General features: G+C 40.5%; 1 protein-coding gene across 7 annotated transcripts in view; it reads right to left on the bottom strand.

Annotated features, from left to right (window-relative positions):
* PARD3B (par-3 family cell polarity regulator beta) overlaps nt 1–14,480 on the bottom strand; it is a 373,510-nt gene that overhangs the window by 304,358 nt on the left and 54,672 nt on the right. Inside the window, exon 1 of one of the 7 annotated variants that reach the window (XM_090144156.1) lies at nt 5,942–6,011. The exons of the other annotated variants lie outside the window; for them this stretch is intronic. The gene's annotated coding sequence lies outside the window, so the exon portion shown is untranslated. Of the gene's footprint in view, nt 1–5,941; nt 6,012–14,480 lie in introns of those variants that run through there. 7 annotated transcript variants of the gene reach the window in all.

The following is a 14,480-nucleotide window of genomic DNA, read 5'->3' as shown; positions in this document are numbered from 1 at the left end:
ATGACACACACGCCTGGACTGTGCTGTTCAAAACCAGAGCACCAAGCAGCTGGGGCTTTTATGTGCCCTCACCCCACAGAATGACTTTGCACCAATGCCTTGCTTTACAACCAGCTGCCCTCTGCAAGGATGCTGCAAAATGGCAGCTTAGCTTCTAATTTACCTAGAATGGACTTGGGGCAACAAACCATTTATCAATTGGGGAAAAAAAGAAAAAAAAAAATCAACAAAATAAAAATAAAATCTCTTCTTTAGTATCTAAAATCAGAATGAATCAGAATGGAAGCTGCATCGTTATAGCGTGGTAAATAAGGAGAGTCACATGAGCCTACTAATGAGCTAGCTTTTATACTTGGGACAAATTTAATGATAGAAAGTTAAGCAAAACGCAATGCACAAGGAAATCTAGAAGCCTTTTGCCCAGACTAGATTAAAGATTCTTTTCAACATTCAGCAAAAAAGTTAGGGCAGTTCATAGATTATTTTAATTATTATTATTGTTATACTTCTCTTTTAAGCACAGGTCTGTTTAAGGCTGTTTCTCCGGACCATAAGGCCCAACACAAGCACGCTGAATACAACCTATTCAGCAGCCATCATATCAAAGCCTCTTTGCTATATTCTGCACTGGTAAGTATATCTGTTCTCCTTCCTAAACAATGCATGAAGGCATTGTAATTAAATTTGATAATTGCTGGCAATTTTAACTTAAGAGAACATTCTCTAGTGTTATCAGTACCGCTTCCTCCCCCTTCCTTCTTAACAAACAACTAAATTACAACTCCTGGTACAATGAAAATTGCAGGATCTGCGGTTTGTAGCATGCACTCTTACACCTGGAGGTGAACATGGCACAAACAACAGAAGACAGAGCCAGTACCCACCAATTACAGTGTTCTACACAGATCAGAGTGCTCATTTAAGGGAAGAAGTACTATGATGCTGCATTCTTTTTTCTTTTTTAAGCACTCAGCCCATCTTACAATTCTTTGTTGAAGACTTCCTTATAATATCTTTCCTAGGACAGGACAGCATCACAGAACCACCTTCAATCACGAAGAACAAGAGGTCATAAGCTGACTCTTAACGGCTGTATCCCGCTTTTGAAGAATCCCTGGCTGGAGTCAGCTACCTGTAACCACACCTGGAAAATTGTCAGAGCTCAAAAGACTGAAGTGCTTGCAGACTACACAGATGTACACAAACCACACTCCTCTCCTTCCCTTAAAAAAATAATAAATTATGCTGTCCACATTGAGGTACTTAAGCATGTAATCCCGTGCTTAATTTCAACTAGTGATATTGCAAGAGCCAATCCAACCAAGATACGTAAAACTGCAGCAGAGCACTGACTCACATCAAGCAAGAGAAACTTATATGTTGAAAAACAGCTGTAATATTTGTTGACAGTCAATTAATAAATGGCAATATACAATCTGTAGGGTTCCAAAGTTTGAATACAGTATTACAAAAGTTCATCCTATTTCTTTAAATGTTTTCATTATTTTACACAGCATTCATTATTGTATCTTCCTGGTTTTCAATACTTAATCAACAGTCTCACAGATTTTAAAAGTAAAATAGAATATAAAAACTGTACAGATGAAAACTCAGGCAGTTCCATTAAAGAATGAACACATATAGTAAACACTGTTCTGTACAACACCAATCACTACCCATTAAATGTTACAAACACCTTAAGCCAAAGCAAGGCTTGTTTTGATTAGGATCATGATATAAAAAGGAATCTCTGAATGCTGACTCTTACTCAGTGGTCTGTTACACCAAGTCTTATGCAACTCTTAATCACCATCTGCTCAATGGTGTTTAATGCCTGTAAAATAGTACAGTGTGTTGTAACATTGTCGAGGTAAATACATTAGACACTGTACTCATGTGAATACTAAACACACACACACACACACACACACACACACACACACACACCAACAAATACAGAAACAAGAGCAGCTGATCCAGAAGAGCAATTCCTACCTTCCTGAGCAACTAACAATGCCACTTTCATGTTTCAGACAATCATACACATAAGAATACCAACACTAGCAGTCCGCCGCTGTCAGTAGACCTACCAAAGACTGCAAACTGAGTCACCTCACTCAAGACAAGGGACTTCCAGGGCTGAGCAGCATCACATGGATAAGATAAAACTTCACACTTCCATTCCCTGGGGTGCCGCCTGCTCTCTACAGATAGAAATTCAGTCACCAAGCCTGTCAAGATAGCATCTTCTGCAATATTCAAGCCACATAAATTTGGAATGCAGAAGGTATATTTCTCTCTCTTCTTGGAAAGGGCATGCAGCCCATGTCTGCCTCCCGCACCACAGTCAAAATGATGAAGGTAAAATTAAAAAAAAAAAAGTGAAAAATAAGACTAATTTGAGAGTTTAAGCACAATGCAAGGAACCTAATTGATTTCAGTAGTGTTTAAACACTTAGCAAATTGTGGTGCTCACCATCTTGATTATCTGCATACATGAACTGCTAAGGACCTGAGTAATCCAGTTAGAGTATCCAACACAATAATTTACGGTAATTAACTACTTCAAAGGTGACCTTCACTAAACTATCCTAAAAATACACAAGATTTTTATTTAAGCACTAAACAAAACATTGATATCTCAAGTTATTTCTTCACGTTTCAGATTTCTGCAGCACAAAGCAGCCACGTGGTTATGATGAAAGAAAACAATGGGGAAAAGGGAAAACATGCTTGCAAGCTCACAAACCCCAGCATTAGTAAGAATTGGATGGTAGTTATTGCATCCGTAAGCCTGTGAAGCACAATTATCTATGTAGGTTAACCCAGTCCTTGGAGGGTGGCAAGATCTTTATCAGATTGGCCAGGCCAGTTGCATTTACGATTGACTCCACTATCAAAGACAGTCTTATGCAGAGTGGAGCCTCAGTAGCTCTCTTGTCAACATTAATATCACCTTCATTCCCCAGAGAAGCACTTTTCAAATTCCAATTTGTGCCATTCAAGTAGGGTGCCCGTGGGCTACAGCACACTTACTTTCCTGGAATTGGTTAAATGCTGCCTTTCCACCTAGCACGTATTCATGACTTACAACGTGTTTACTCTTCAGAGCCAGCCCAAAGGGAAATTCAGAAAGGAAAACTTGGAAGAGGAGTCCCCAGCACTGCACCTATTTTACAGAAGATCTTATAGCTCCATCTAGCTCTGCACAAAGGAAATCACTGAGCCATCTAAGAAACTGCGAATTCAAAACCAAGAAATCCCAGCCATCTCTTACACAACGATGTGGGATAACATTAGCTGTAGATACATTACTTCGTAATGGGCACAGCAGTGACTCCTTTTTGAAAAGGTAAATAATTCAACCACTTCCATAAATGTATTTTTATTCTCTATTGTAACCATAACCGCCTCCTGCTCAGTTACATAGCTGATGAGCGGCACAAGAGCTTTGTCAATGGAGGGGTCATGGAGGACTTGTTATTTCTTGATCTAAACCACTTGTCTTCACCTCACTCTTTCACTTGCATTACAGCTCTAGGATACCAGCAGAAGCCTTTGGAAGATGAAGGCTCCCATGTAGGCGCACAGCAGTGGAGCTGGTGCTCACCAGGTTGCTGCAGCTGCCAAGGGACGCCCAAAGCCAGGGCTTGCTGCAGCCAAGGGGTCCAGTAGACCTACAAGGAAGGTCCCTTGCCAGACAACAAACACTTAGGAAGGACACTTGTTCAACGCTGCTAAACAAATATGTTTAGCAGCATGGGATTTGCACACACTCATCCTAGGACAAATACCAGGTCATAATCCCCTTTCTGACAACAAAGGTTCACTCCCGTCCCTACGCTAATCCACAACTTCTGTGCTCCATCTCAAGTAGTATCACTGACTCTGGAGTGAAAACGCATGCAACACCTGAATACTTAAGAATATTTATAAAATATATTCTGTCAACATTTTTCCTCAATTTATGTTGATGCTTATTTAATTAACAGCATAATTTCAACTGTTTAAGCTTTCCTATTTAAGATTCTTCAAGTCCTCAGTGTGTACTTGTGTCAAATTTGCCTGCTGCAGGGGAAACTATATCCATTTCACAAATCAAAAACTCCAATTTGTCAACAAGATTGTTTTTGTTTACTTTTCAATAAATAACAAACAAAAAAGCACTAAAACACTAGTAACTCTAGTAGGACATTCTAGATAACTAGACTTTGCCAGCTATACAGCAAACAAAATAAACAGCAACATCAAGTACCATTCATATACAAAATTAAAATCTACACATTGGAATAAAAGAAGAATTTTATTTTTTTTTAAAGAACAATGTCTACTTTTCAGCAAATCTTCAAAAGATACGATGCATTTCAACTATTAAGTCTTCAAAGAAGAAAAACAGAACTATTAGAGAAAACTAACATCTTGAAGACAACCGTTGTGATTTTTATTTTTTTCCTGATTAGCAAAGTGAGTTTCAATAGCTCTTTATAACTACCATTATTTTAGGATACTACCAGTAGCAGATTGCAATATTCCTCCCTCTTCTCTTGTGCAATAGAATGCTAAGTAAACATACAGCAGCAAAAGACACTTAAAAAATTGTTTTATTTAGAAAACTCAGTCCCTTTGAGAAAAGAAAACCTCCAACAGTATTTTACACTTCACACTACACTTAGGCTAACCCACATGTACAGTACATCTTCCCATAATCATTTTATATACTACGCTATCAAGCATCCCTGTCACCATTGGAGAAAAGGTTTGAATCACAGGTAAATCACTGATACTGGACCACTGTGCTAGAATGATGCATAATGTGTTAAGAGGGCTACACTGAAAATTCATATACTTCACATTAAGCAAAAAGTTTTTGTTAGCATATAATAATCTGTTTTGGAGAGTATTTATGCTCTGGTTACTTCTCATGCTTTTGGGATGCTGTGGCTGCAAGAAGTAATAGGTGTCACACAAATATTCAAGCCCTTACACAGAGGTTGCCTTTTCAGGGCCACCACAGAGAAATGGCAACCAAAGGTTCCAACAGCAGCTGAGCCTGCTATCAACATCCTTATTAACCAGTGTCAGCCTCCAATACGGAGGTGCTCACAACCCAGAGATCGATAGATTTCTTTCTAGATTTCCACCTCAGCTTCAGGCATTTCAGCTATTCTCTGCAACTCACCTGGAATTTTTTTTTTTTAACAGTTCCTACTCCACCATGAAATGGTCACTGAGGAAGGGAGCTGAGCAGCACAAACTGCTGAACCACACCAGCACTTTGACACCACTGCCACGTGGCAGAAGAAAACTGCCAGGTGCTGGGGAAGAGGCACCTCTTGGGCCATTAGAGCTTCATGCTTTATTCTAGGGCAAAGAGATTCTGCTCAAAGATTGGTGAGGAATACAAACCTTCTCCTTGCATGTGCAATGGAGACATGACGAGTCTGAAGTGTACGTGTGAACAGTCCTTAGGAAGAGAAAGCATACTCACCAATCTGAGTTTGGCTAAGCCAAACAAAAGAAATAAGATCTTTACAAATATCAAGAAGTCACCACCAAATTTCATAGCACCACAGAGCTCTTATCCAAGTATCTGTTGTGAATTCAACAATACCCAAGAAACAGAGCTTTTGCCACCACGCCCTGGGCTGACCAGCAGCAGCTGAGCCATCACTTCAGCATGACGATGGAGTCTGATTCATACCCAGAAATGTTACCTACAAACAGTAACATACTCCTGGTGGTGCTACTACTCATCACAGGACAAGGAAGCAGGGAAAGTGTGACCACACTTTACTATTTGCACCCTTTGGAACAACAGCAGGAAAGGAAAACATTCTGCTTATGAAGAAGTGAAATAGCTTCTAGCAGGTTCTCAGCAATACCTGGGAAAGTATTTGCAGGTAGGCCAATAACCCTATACACAAAGAAGAATAGCACTCACCCAGCTGGTGAAAAAGGCTCTCTGGCTGTGCAGCACTCCTCCTCAAAAGCAGCCCAGGTCCAAGAGATGCTCTCCTTTCAGTGGCTGGCCCTTTTATGAGCCCAGGGGGCTCCACCTGTGCCCACCCCTCCTGGTCAGCTGGGGAGCACAGGTGCAAACAATCTGCCTGTGCTCCCTGGGCCAGACACACCCCTTCACCAGGTGCTCAATCACCACTTCAAGCCCTGACCTAACCATTCCCATGCAGAACTAAAATATGCTGTTCAAAAATCCTGATCTGTGACCATTTATTACAGAATATCTCCCCAACAGAAGTTCTACACATTCAGTTGTAACAACTTGAATTTTCTGATTAATTTTTCATAGTCATCAATAGTGTAAACAATACAATTTTCCCCTTTATCTCCCCTATTTAGCAACTGAAAGACACAGAAAGCTTTCTCAGGACAATCACTTGCTCTCACTTTGTAGAAAGAAAGATACAGGTCCTTCCATACCTGACCATTTCCTTCCTGAGATCCCAGGAGGACAGCTATAGAAGAGACTTTCCACCTCCTTCCTCCCCATGGTCATTTATCTTCACTAAGCTACTGCTCATCACCATACAAAGTTGAAGGTAACAGAAGAGTAGTTTAAGAACTACATGTTTTTGCTTAGCCTTAGAAACATTAAACGTCATTAAAACATCAATATTTATTTCATATCAGAATAGACATCTTAAGATTGTTTTATCTTATCTGCTAACACCCAAAAAGAATACATATTGCTAGCAGAATTGGATCTGCTGTACATGAAAATCTAATGGAACCCAACTAGAAGATATTCAAGAGAAATAAGGGAATATACAATAATTTTGTTTCCTTAATCACAAGGAAAGTTCTCCGCAGGATAATCAGCACCAAGAGCATTCAGCAGAGCATTCACCAGGTGCTAAAAACTTCTCACACACTGTTTGGGTTTGCAGTGCAAGGATAAAAAAAAAAATAAGAAAAAAAAATCCACAGAAAGCAAGTCATGGAAGAATCTTCTCGTGCAGAAGAGATTCACAATTGGCTATCTGCATACCACTTGAAAAGCACCACAAATTCACCCTCCCTTTTCCCCTGCATCAGAACTGGGAGAAAAAAAGCCAACATGATGGTGCAAAACCACTTGCTGATCCATTATCCCTTTTTTTCATAAGCATCATTTATATTTGAGATCTAAAGTAAATATTTTGCTCTACAAGTTCTCAGTTTCCATTCCTGCCCTCATGACTCTGCAAGTCCTGCACACTGCCTCTCATGTAAGCAGTTTGCTTCCATCAAAAAATAATAATCTGTTCAACATATCATTCAGCAATTTCTAGTCCAACTGCCTGTGGCATCTTGCAGCAGTGTTTCCTTCTATCTGTGTTACTCTTTGCATTCTTCTGTTTTGCTCACCCTAAGACCATGCTGACTTTCTCCTCCACATTTGCATGCTCTAAAAACCCTTCAGAGATGACAGTGTTTTTTCAAACAGTCCAGATCAAACAGTCCATTTGTTATTTTTGAATTTTAAAAAAGAATGTTCAACTGAAAACCTTTAAGATTTTCATAATGCCATTATTTAAGAGAATGTTATACAGCTTTTTATTTTATTTTTTTTTAATAAAGACAAATATTTGACTGAAACTATTGTTGAGGTTTAACGTGTATTTTATCAAAACAAATAACTTTTTCTTAAGAATTAACTGGACACTGACAACATCATAAATCATGATTCAGGCTGGACTGTGTTAGGCTCCGTGTTAATCTGCTTAAAATTCCTGACTTTAAAGAACGAACAAGGGCTGCATTACAGGCTTATAACAAGGTTAAGCTTGAGAGGTTCTATTAATACCCTCCTTAAGGCTACCAGGAAACTCCCTGAAGCAAGCAAATTTTTGGCTTTGCTGAGGATTACCCTCTAGGGTAGTTTGCTCTGGCTGCCCAAAGGCAAGGAGTTTATCTCACGTCTGCAACAGCAGCCGATCCCCTTCTGGGGCACATCATCTGAGATGCTCATCAGAACTCACAGATAAAGCAAACAGCGGTACAAATCTGGAATTCTGCCTTGCTCAGTCTCCCCCACATAAATTAAGTTTTAACTAACTGTCAAGCATCTGATTCATTTGTGAGAAATAACGGTTTTATCTGCTTAAATTCCAGACACTCGACAGCATAACTGGAGCCCTTAGAAAAAAAAGTGGTAATTTGCCATAATGGATCCAGGATAATGGGGACTACACACTGCCAGCGTGCTAATGCATTTCCTGATGCTGAAAGGGCAAGGGCAAAACCAGGTTGATCTTCTTTAACCACAACCTTTTGCTTTTCTTTCTGTACATCTGCGCCTCTTTTGTGTAACAACTGCGAAACTTGGAATTTTATCAACCCAGCTGCTATAGATATCCAACTCTAAACAAACCTGACAACGAACGTATAAATCTACAGCTAAATAGAACTAAACATAATTTGCTTTTTGATTGCTCAGGTCGCTGCCTGAACTGTAGACTTACTGAAAAACAGCTCCAAGATAACTTATTTCAGCAGGGATGTTGGCAAAGCTCAGAGCAACCGGAGACAGCTTCCAAAGGCTGTAAATAAAACCACGGAGCTCAGCCTAACACAGACCGTGCCTCGGCCAGACTGGGAGACAGTCAGTTGACAGTTCAATCACTGTTTGGGGAGGTTCCATTTAACAAAGCTGTGATTAGTAACTGGGTGGCAGAGAGGACATGTGTAGGCACTTCAAACAACACAGTAGTTGAAGTGTTGTGCAGGAAGCTGATGGCTGCAATTACAACCATATTTACTTCCCCTGTGAGATACGTCTCAGGTTCAGCTGAACATCTCCCAGCAGCCTGTGACCAAGTCAGCTTTCAGTGGCATCTCACAGTTCCCCGACAGCAGCCACTCGTTGCTGGTTGTGTTTGTGTTGTCGTGGTAGCTTTCTTTTCATTTTAAACTGAGTACTGGTATTTCTGACTTTCCTCACCTAATTGGTTAGTTCCATCTCATGTTAAAGGGCTCAGGTTTATGGCAGAGTTTCCAGTATTTTTTCCAGGAATAAAATTATGCTAGCGCTTTGTCAAAAACTCAGCCAGGCCTTCTTGTTCTAATAATAGCTGAGATGTTAGAATTGTGTTCACAGTGCAAAGAACTTGCTGCCACAGACCACTGGCCCTAACTGCCTGGGTTTTAGTGAGCTCACAGAATTTGCACTTGGTCCTCTGAAGCCCATTTCAAAAATGACTTTGCACCAGATGTACTAACGATACATAACATATGCTGTAAGTTCTCTTTAGACACGTTAAAATTACACACATTTATCAGGGAAATGAAGTACAGTCCAGTTGTTTTGCTGTCCTGAAAACCACCTTTTCCACTATAAAAATAGCGAAGTGGAATGAGAGGGGAGATTTGTCATGCTGAAGCAGCAGCCTGAGCGTGCTGAGCAAGTTTTGCTCTTCTTTCTTCTTACCTTGTAACTGCAGTGTTAACCACTGTGTGTTTGAAAAGCACTCAAATCTCCCCAAAGGATTCACTATTTCTAAACACTGTGTTGCTGATTTATAGCCAGACTGAAACAAAGAATCACCAGAATGTCTGCATATCCACTATTTAGTAATATTAACAGTGTCAAGAAAGTATCAACATCTCCAAATGCAAAGATTGAGCTGCTCAACACATTTTACATCTGTACTTGAAAAATAAAAATTAAAAATTAAAAAAATATATATTCAATGTTACTGTTTTCCTCTCTTTTCCTTGAATAGCAACAGAGAAAACCCTTCCACACATTTTAGGGAGTGGTTACCTCCTTAATGTTTCTGTTTATAGTGATTTGGCAGTTCTATCCTATTTCAGACGTGTCCAAGCAGCCACCATTCATTCTTGGCTCAGCACTGGTTTAGTCCCCTTCCACAGGGAAGCTGCTGATTCTTCAGCCGCTCCACAGCCCTGCAGTGCCTGTTCCACTGGGAAGCAGCTACACAGAGCTACACTGCAGGACAGTCCGAAGCCCTTCATCTTGTGCTTTCTTAAGATGTTGCTCACTCCGCTTCCTGAAGGAATATCTGTGAGACTTAGTTGCTTCATTTAGATTAATTCAGAATGTTCGCATCAAAATTAAATTATATGCACAACTTAAATAAGTTAGCACTTAAAAATGGAATAATTAGAACTTTTACACAATTAAAAATACAGACACTCCAGGGAAATGTCTGTCTGCAGAATTACTCCTTGTCCCTGCTACATTAAGGCACAAGTCGCAGGTAAATTGACTTCACCCTCTGGGAAATGTAATGATCCCCAGAAATTCTCTGCTTAGATTGAAGTCAACTGTCAAGCATTAATTTTTCACTTTCGAAATGGGGTTCTGCTTCAGCTTCTTCTTTTTCTGATCATCTCCTGACGACAAGTTAATTCTTAAGATTTCAGCTTTAGAAACAATGTGCCCGGGCCAGAGCGCTGCAAGAATATGCCAGGCTCAGACAATTTCCTATTAGAAGAAATTCTAACATCGCTTTACTGCAGAAGTACTGCACTCTGATTGCAAGAGAGCAACCGAAGCTCAGGAGAGGTTTCGTTTTTACTTCATGAATCACAGTAGCAAAAAATTAACATGCGAATTTTGTTGAAATGTTGCATAATTGAACAGAAGGAATTTGTAAACTGTAGGGACAGTGCTGTCACCTAAGAGCAGCAGCAACACCAAGCAAATGACCCTGCTGAAGTTTCAAAAAGGCATTTCAGCAGAACTCACAGGAGTTCACAGCTGCTAAGCATTTGCAATTTTGAATGCTGTGTTTTCATTCATTGTTGCCAACTTATTGTTTTCATAACCACTGTTTTATCAGCGGTTAAAAGAATAAAGAAATTTAGTTCAGGTTCACTGTCTGCTGAGCTGTGTTTGTCAGACTGTCAAAAAGGATGTTGAATGTAACAGGAGACAGAAAGCACACTGGGAACACTTACATAGGAGCAACTGAAGTGAAATTTCCAATTCGTTTCACACACAAATCCTTTTATTCAAAGTCAATCTAATCAAACTGTTTCAAAACTGAGCTCAATACTACATTTTAAGATTGCAGGTTCTATTCCAGCTTTTCAAAGCAATATGGTTAAAAATGAACCAAACTATTTCATAATTTCCTTCTGATGACTGTGGAACAAACAGAGGGGGTCACCTGGCAACAAACCCTCCATGGAAAGCTACTTCCTCTTCGTGATCCAAGATCATGGAAGCCTTCTTCACCCTACTAGTAACCTCTATTCTTGACTTGCAGTGCAGCTCTGAGTGGAAACTGAGTTGTCAAAATCTTTTTGAAAGATGCTGGATGTGTCTTTTCTCACGTGCACCAAAACATCACATTTTGAGCGAAGTAACACTTCACTTTTCGGTGGCATCTTAAGATTCAGCTAGCACTGAAATGCACTTCTACTTCTGTGCTGAGTAGACATGGATTTACTCAGAACATTTCAGAAACCGTGGAGCAGTTCCAAGAGGCCACAAGCATAGCTTGAGGCAGCTCAGGGAAGTCGCACTGATGCCCAAAGCCTTTCCCAATGAGGTTGGTGGCTGTGGCCTTCAGCATGAGCTGTGGAGGGGCAGCAGGCCACAGGGCCAGCTCTGAGCCCCGCACCCGCTGGGCAGTCCCACTGTGTTTCACACACAGTGACAGCAAACCCCCACACCCAGGCATGGCCTCATTCCAAGACACCAACCCGGAAAGCAAAACTCAGATTATCACCACTCTGTAACCAACCACACTATTAGCACTGAGCCAACAGCATCAGAAGAAATCCTTCAAGACACCAAAATGCCTAAGAGCCCTTCTTAAAGAGTTTCAAGAAACTTCATTACGTCTTTAATTAAAGTTTAAAATAAATCTGTAATTTAAGATATTCAACATTATTCCTTTTACATCTGCCCAAATTAGTCATTTTTTTCCCAGCATTTGCTCACTCCATCTAAAAAAAGAGTCTCATTAAAATGCACACTTCAGTCACTCAGAAGCACTCCTCTGCAGCCCCGTGCACTGCGCAGCCCCAGCAGCAGCAGCACACCAAGTGCCCGCGGCACTCAGCCTGGCTGCGCGCAGGGCGCTGTGCGGCTCCGGCCATGCCTACTGTGGCTTTATTAGTTTGGTGAACAATCACTCTCTCATTTTAGTCAAATGAGAAGCAACTGCAAAAGAGCTGCACTCGATCACTTTTTTCCTGTTTCTCAACAGCCTCCCATCAGCAACCCATCATACAGTTTAAAATAATTCTCCACGCAAGCTGTCAGTAAAGCACACTATCTCGAGCGCTGTAATTCAATTACGTCCATTTAGGAGAATATTGCTTAGGTTCCTTCTTAAAGCAAAGGAGGCAAAACAACGCGATCTATTTTTAATTTCACAGCACATAAATTAGAAACGAGCTTTCAGATTTCTTGTTTCTCTGCTGACACTGACAATGTATTTAAAAATTAAGTAGCCACCCAGAGGTTCTGCCTCCTGTTTTATAATTCCAGAGACTCGACTGAATTTAAAAGGCCACAAGAAAAATAAACGCTGATATTTACATTTCTGAATTATGCTGATCATGGCAAGGAATCTCTTGGCAATCCCGGCAATGCACCATAAAACTTTTTGAAGTAATAATTTCAAAGTATTTTCAGTCTTCAGAGTGAGTTATTCTGATATTAAATTTCCTATGAAATTAACATGACCTCTGGAAATGCAGCATCTTAAATTTTATTACTTCAGTTATTTAAATTCCATATACCCTGCTATGCTTTATGTATTATTCCTAACAACTGCAGAATATTAGGAAGTTAATTTCTAAAATTACTGTTTTATTATTAATGTTACTCCACTCAAACCAGAGGAATTTAAGCACAAATAAGGTTATCTGAGCAGATCTACCTCTCTAATAAGCCTGCACTAGGTGGGTAGGTCCACGTGTGACCCCTTCATCCTCAGTGCTGAGCCCTTCCTACAGCTCCCTATCTTCCAGGAAGGATGGAACTCACCCATGGACATCTGGTCTCACCTCATATATTAAGGAATTCACTTTCATGACAGTGTTGATTTCCAGTTAGTCTCCTAAAACTGAAAAAATCTCTGTGGAAAGAAATACCACCCCTTGCCCAACAGCCTACAGACATGGACATGGCACAGCAGCTGCCTTACTGACACCAGGTCCAGCACTACCACTCAATGCCTGGCACATCCAAGTTGTACACAAGCGTTGAGGCTATTGCTAATATTACCAACATACTGCTGCTACAACAGTATTGTTAAACCTGCTCGTATTTTCCAAGTTAAACATGACAGCACTGTGTGGTCTTAATATCATCCACAGCAAAAACACCTAGAGAACACTCTTCCAAAAGAAGCATCAGACCAAAAATTAATGAGGAAAAGCTAAAATAAGACAATTAATTCAGGAGCCATGGGAATTCCAGGTTCAAATGCACTCTCACTGGACGAATGCAGCTGAACTTGCACTTATTGCTACATAGACATATCTGCCGGATAAAGACCACGGCCTGGTATCTGAATAGTCTTTACCAGTGAGTTTTGAGGCTGCAAACAAACATGCAAGGTTTACTTAACCATATCCAGAAAGTCCTTGACAGTTTAGCACTGGACCATTTTTTGAAGTTGCCTGTTCTGCAACTCAGAGCACACGGTTGACCTCAAAATTAGTGGCACAGCCTTAGCCTTTCTCTGAAACCCTACTGAAATGCTCAAGGTACATTTAGAAACACAGGTAAGTTTAATGGAAATGACTATTTGATCTCTAATTTCAGTTTAAAGCACTACTGATATGTTTTGAGAGCAGGGTTTACTTTTTTGCTGAAACCAACATATGCATTTTAACCTTTCACCTACTTAGTTGGGAACTGACTTATCATACAGACAGCAGCCAGAAAGGCCATTGCAGCTCCTGCTTGGGACACACATCCAGAGGAGGGCTCCAACCAGAGCACTGCTGTTAAATTCTGTTTGCTCCCTCATGTAGCACTAAGGGACTTACCCACTGGCACTCCAATCCAATTGCCTCCCACACAGCACTGCTGGCCTTCCTAAATCAATTTTTATCTCTTGCTGAGTCTTAAACTCATGCTCTTTACTGAAGCATTTAATTCAATGCAAGTGTTAACTCTGATCTAGAGGGAGGAGGGCAGCAGGGAAGGGAAGAGCATTGCTGGCAGAGCACCAGGTTACTTATCAGCAGAAAAGGAAATAGAAGCGGCTTGTCACACGGCGAAGTTCACTGAAAACCTATTTTCTCTGTATTCTCCCAACACCCCAAAAACACACGCATGGGAGGTAAGCACAAACCTAACCAAAGATAGACTGTTTTATTATTTCCCATCTTTGTCTTGGAGCAATACAATTTGAGATGGCATAACAGAGCACAAACCCACGTACCCTTGGCAATTAAAACTGGGGATGTTTCAGTGCCACAGAGTGGAACACTACACATGCGAAGTGCTGAAGCAAACCTGTAAGGGGCCTTACAAAAAAAAAAAAAAA

This window comes from Phasianus colchicus, chromosome 7 (genome assembly GCF_987193195.1).
Source record: "Phasianus colchicus chromosome 7, bPhaCol1.hap1.1, whole genome shotgun sequence".
NCBI classification, from domain to species: Eukaryota; Metazoa; Chordata; class Aves; order Galliformes; family Phasianidae; genus Phasianus; species Phasianus colchicus.
This window is presented reverse-complemented; position numbering and strand designations above follow the sequence as displayed.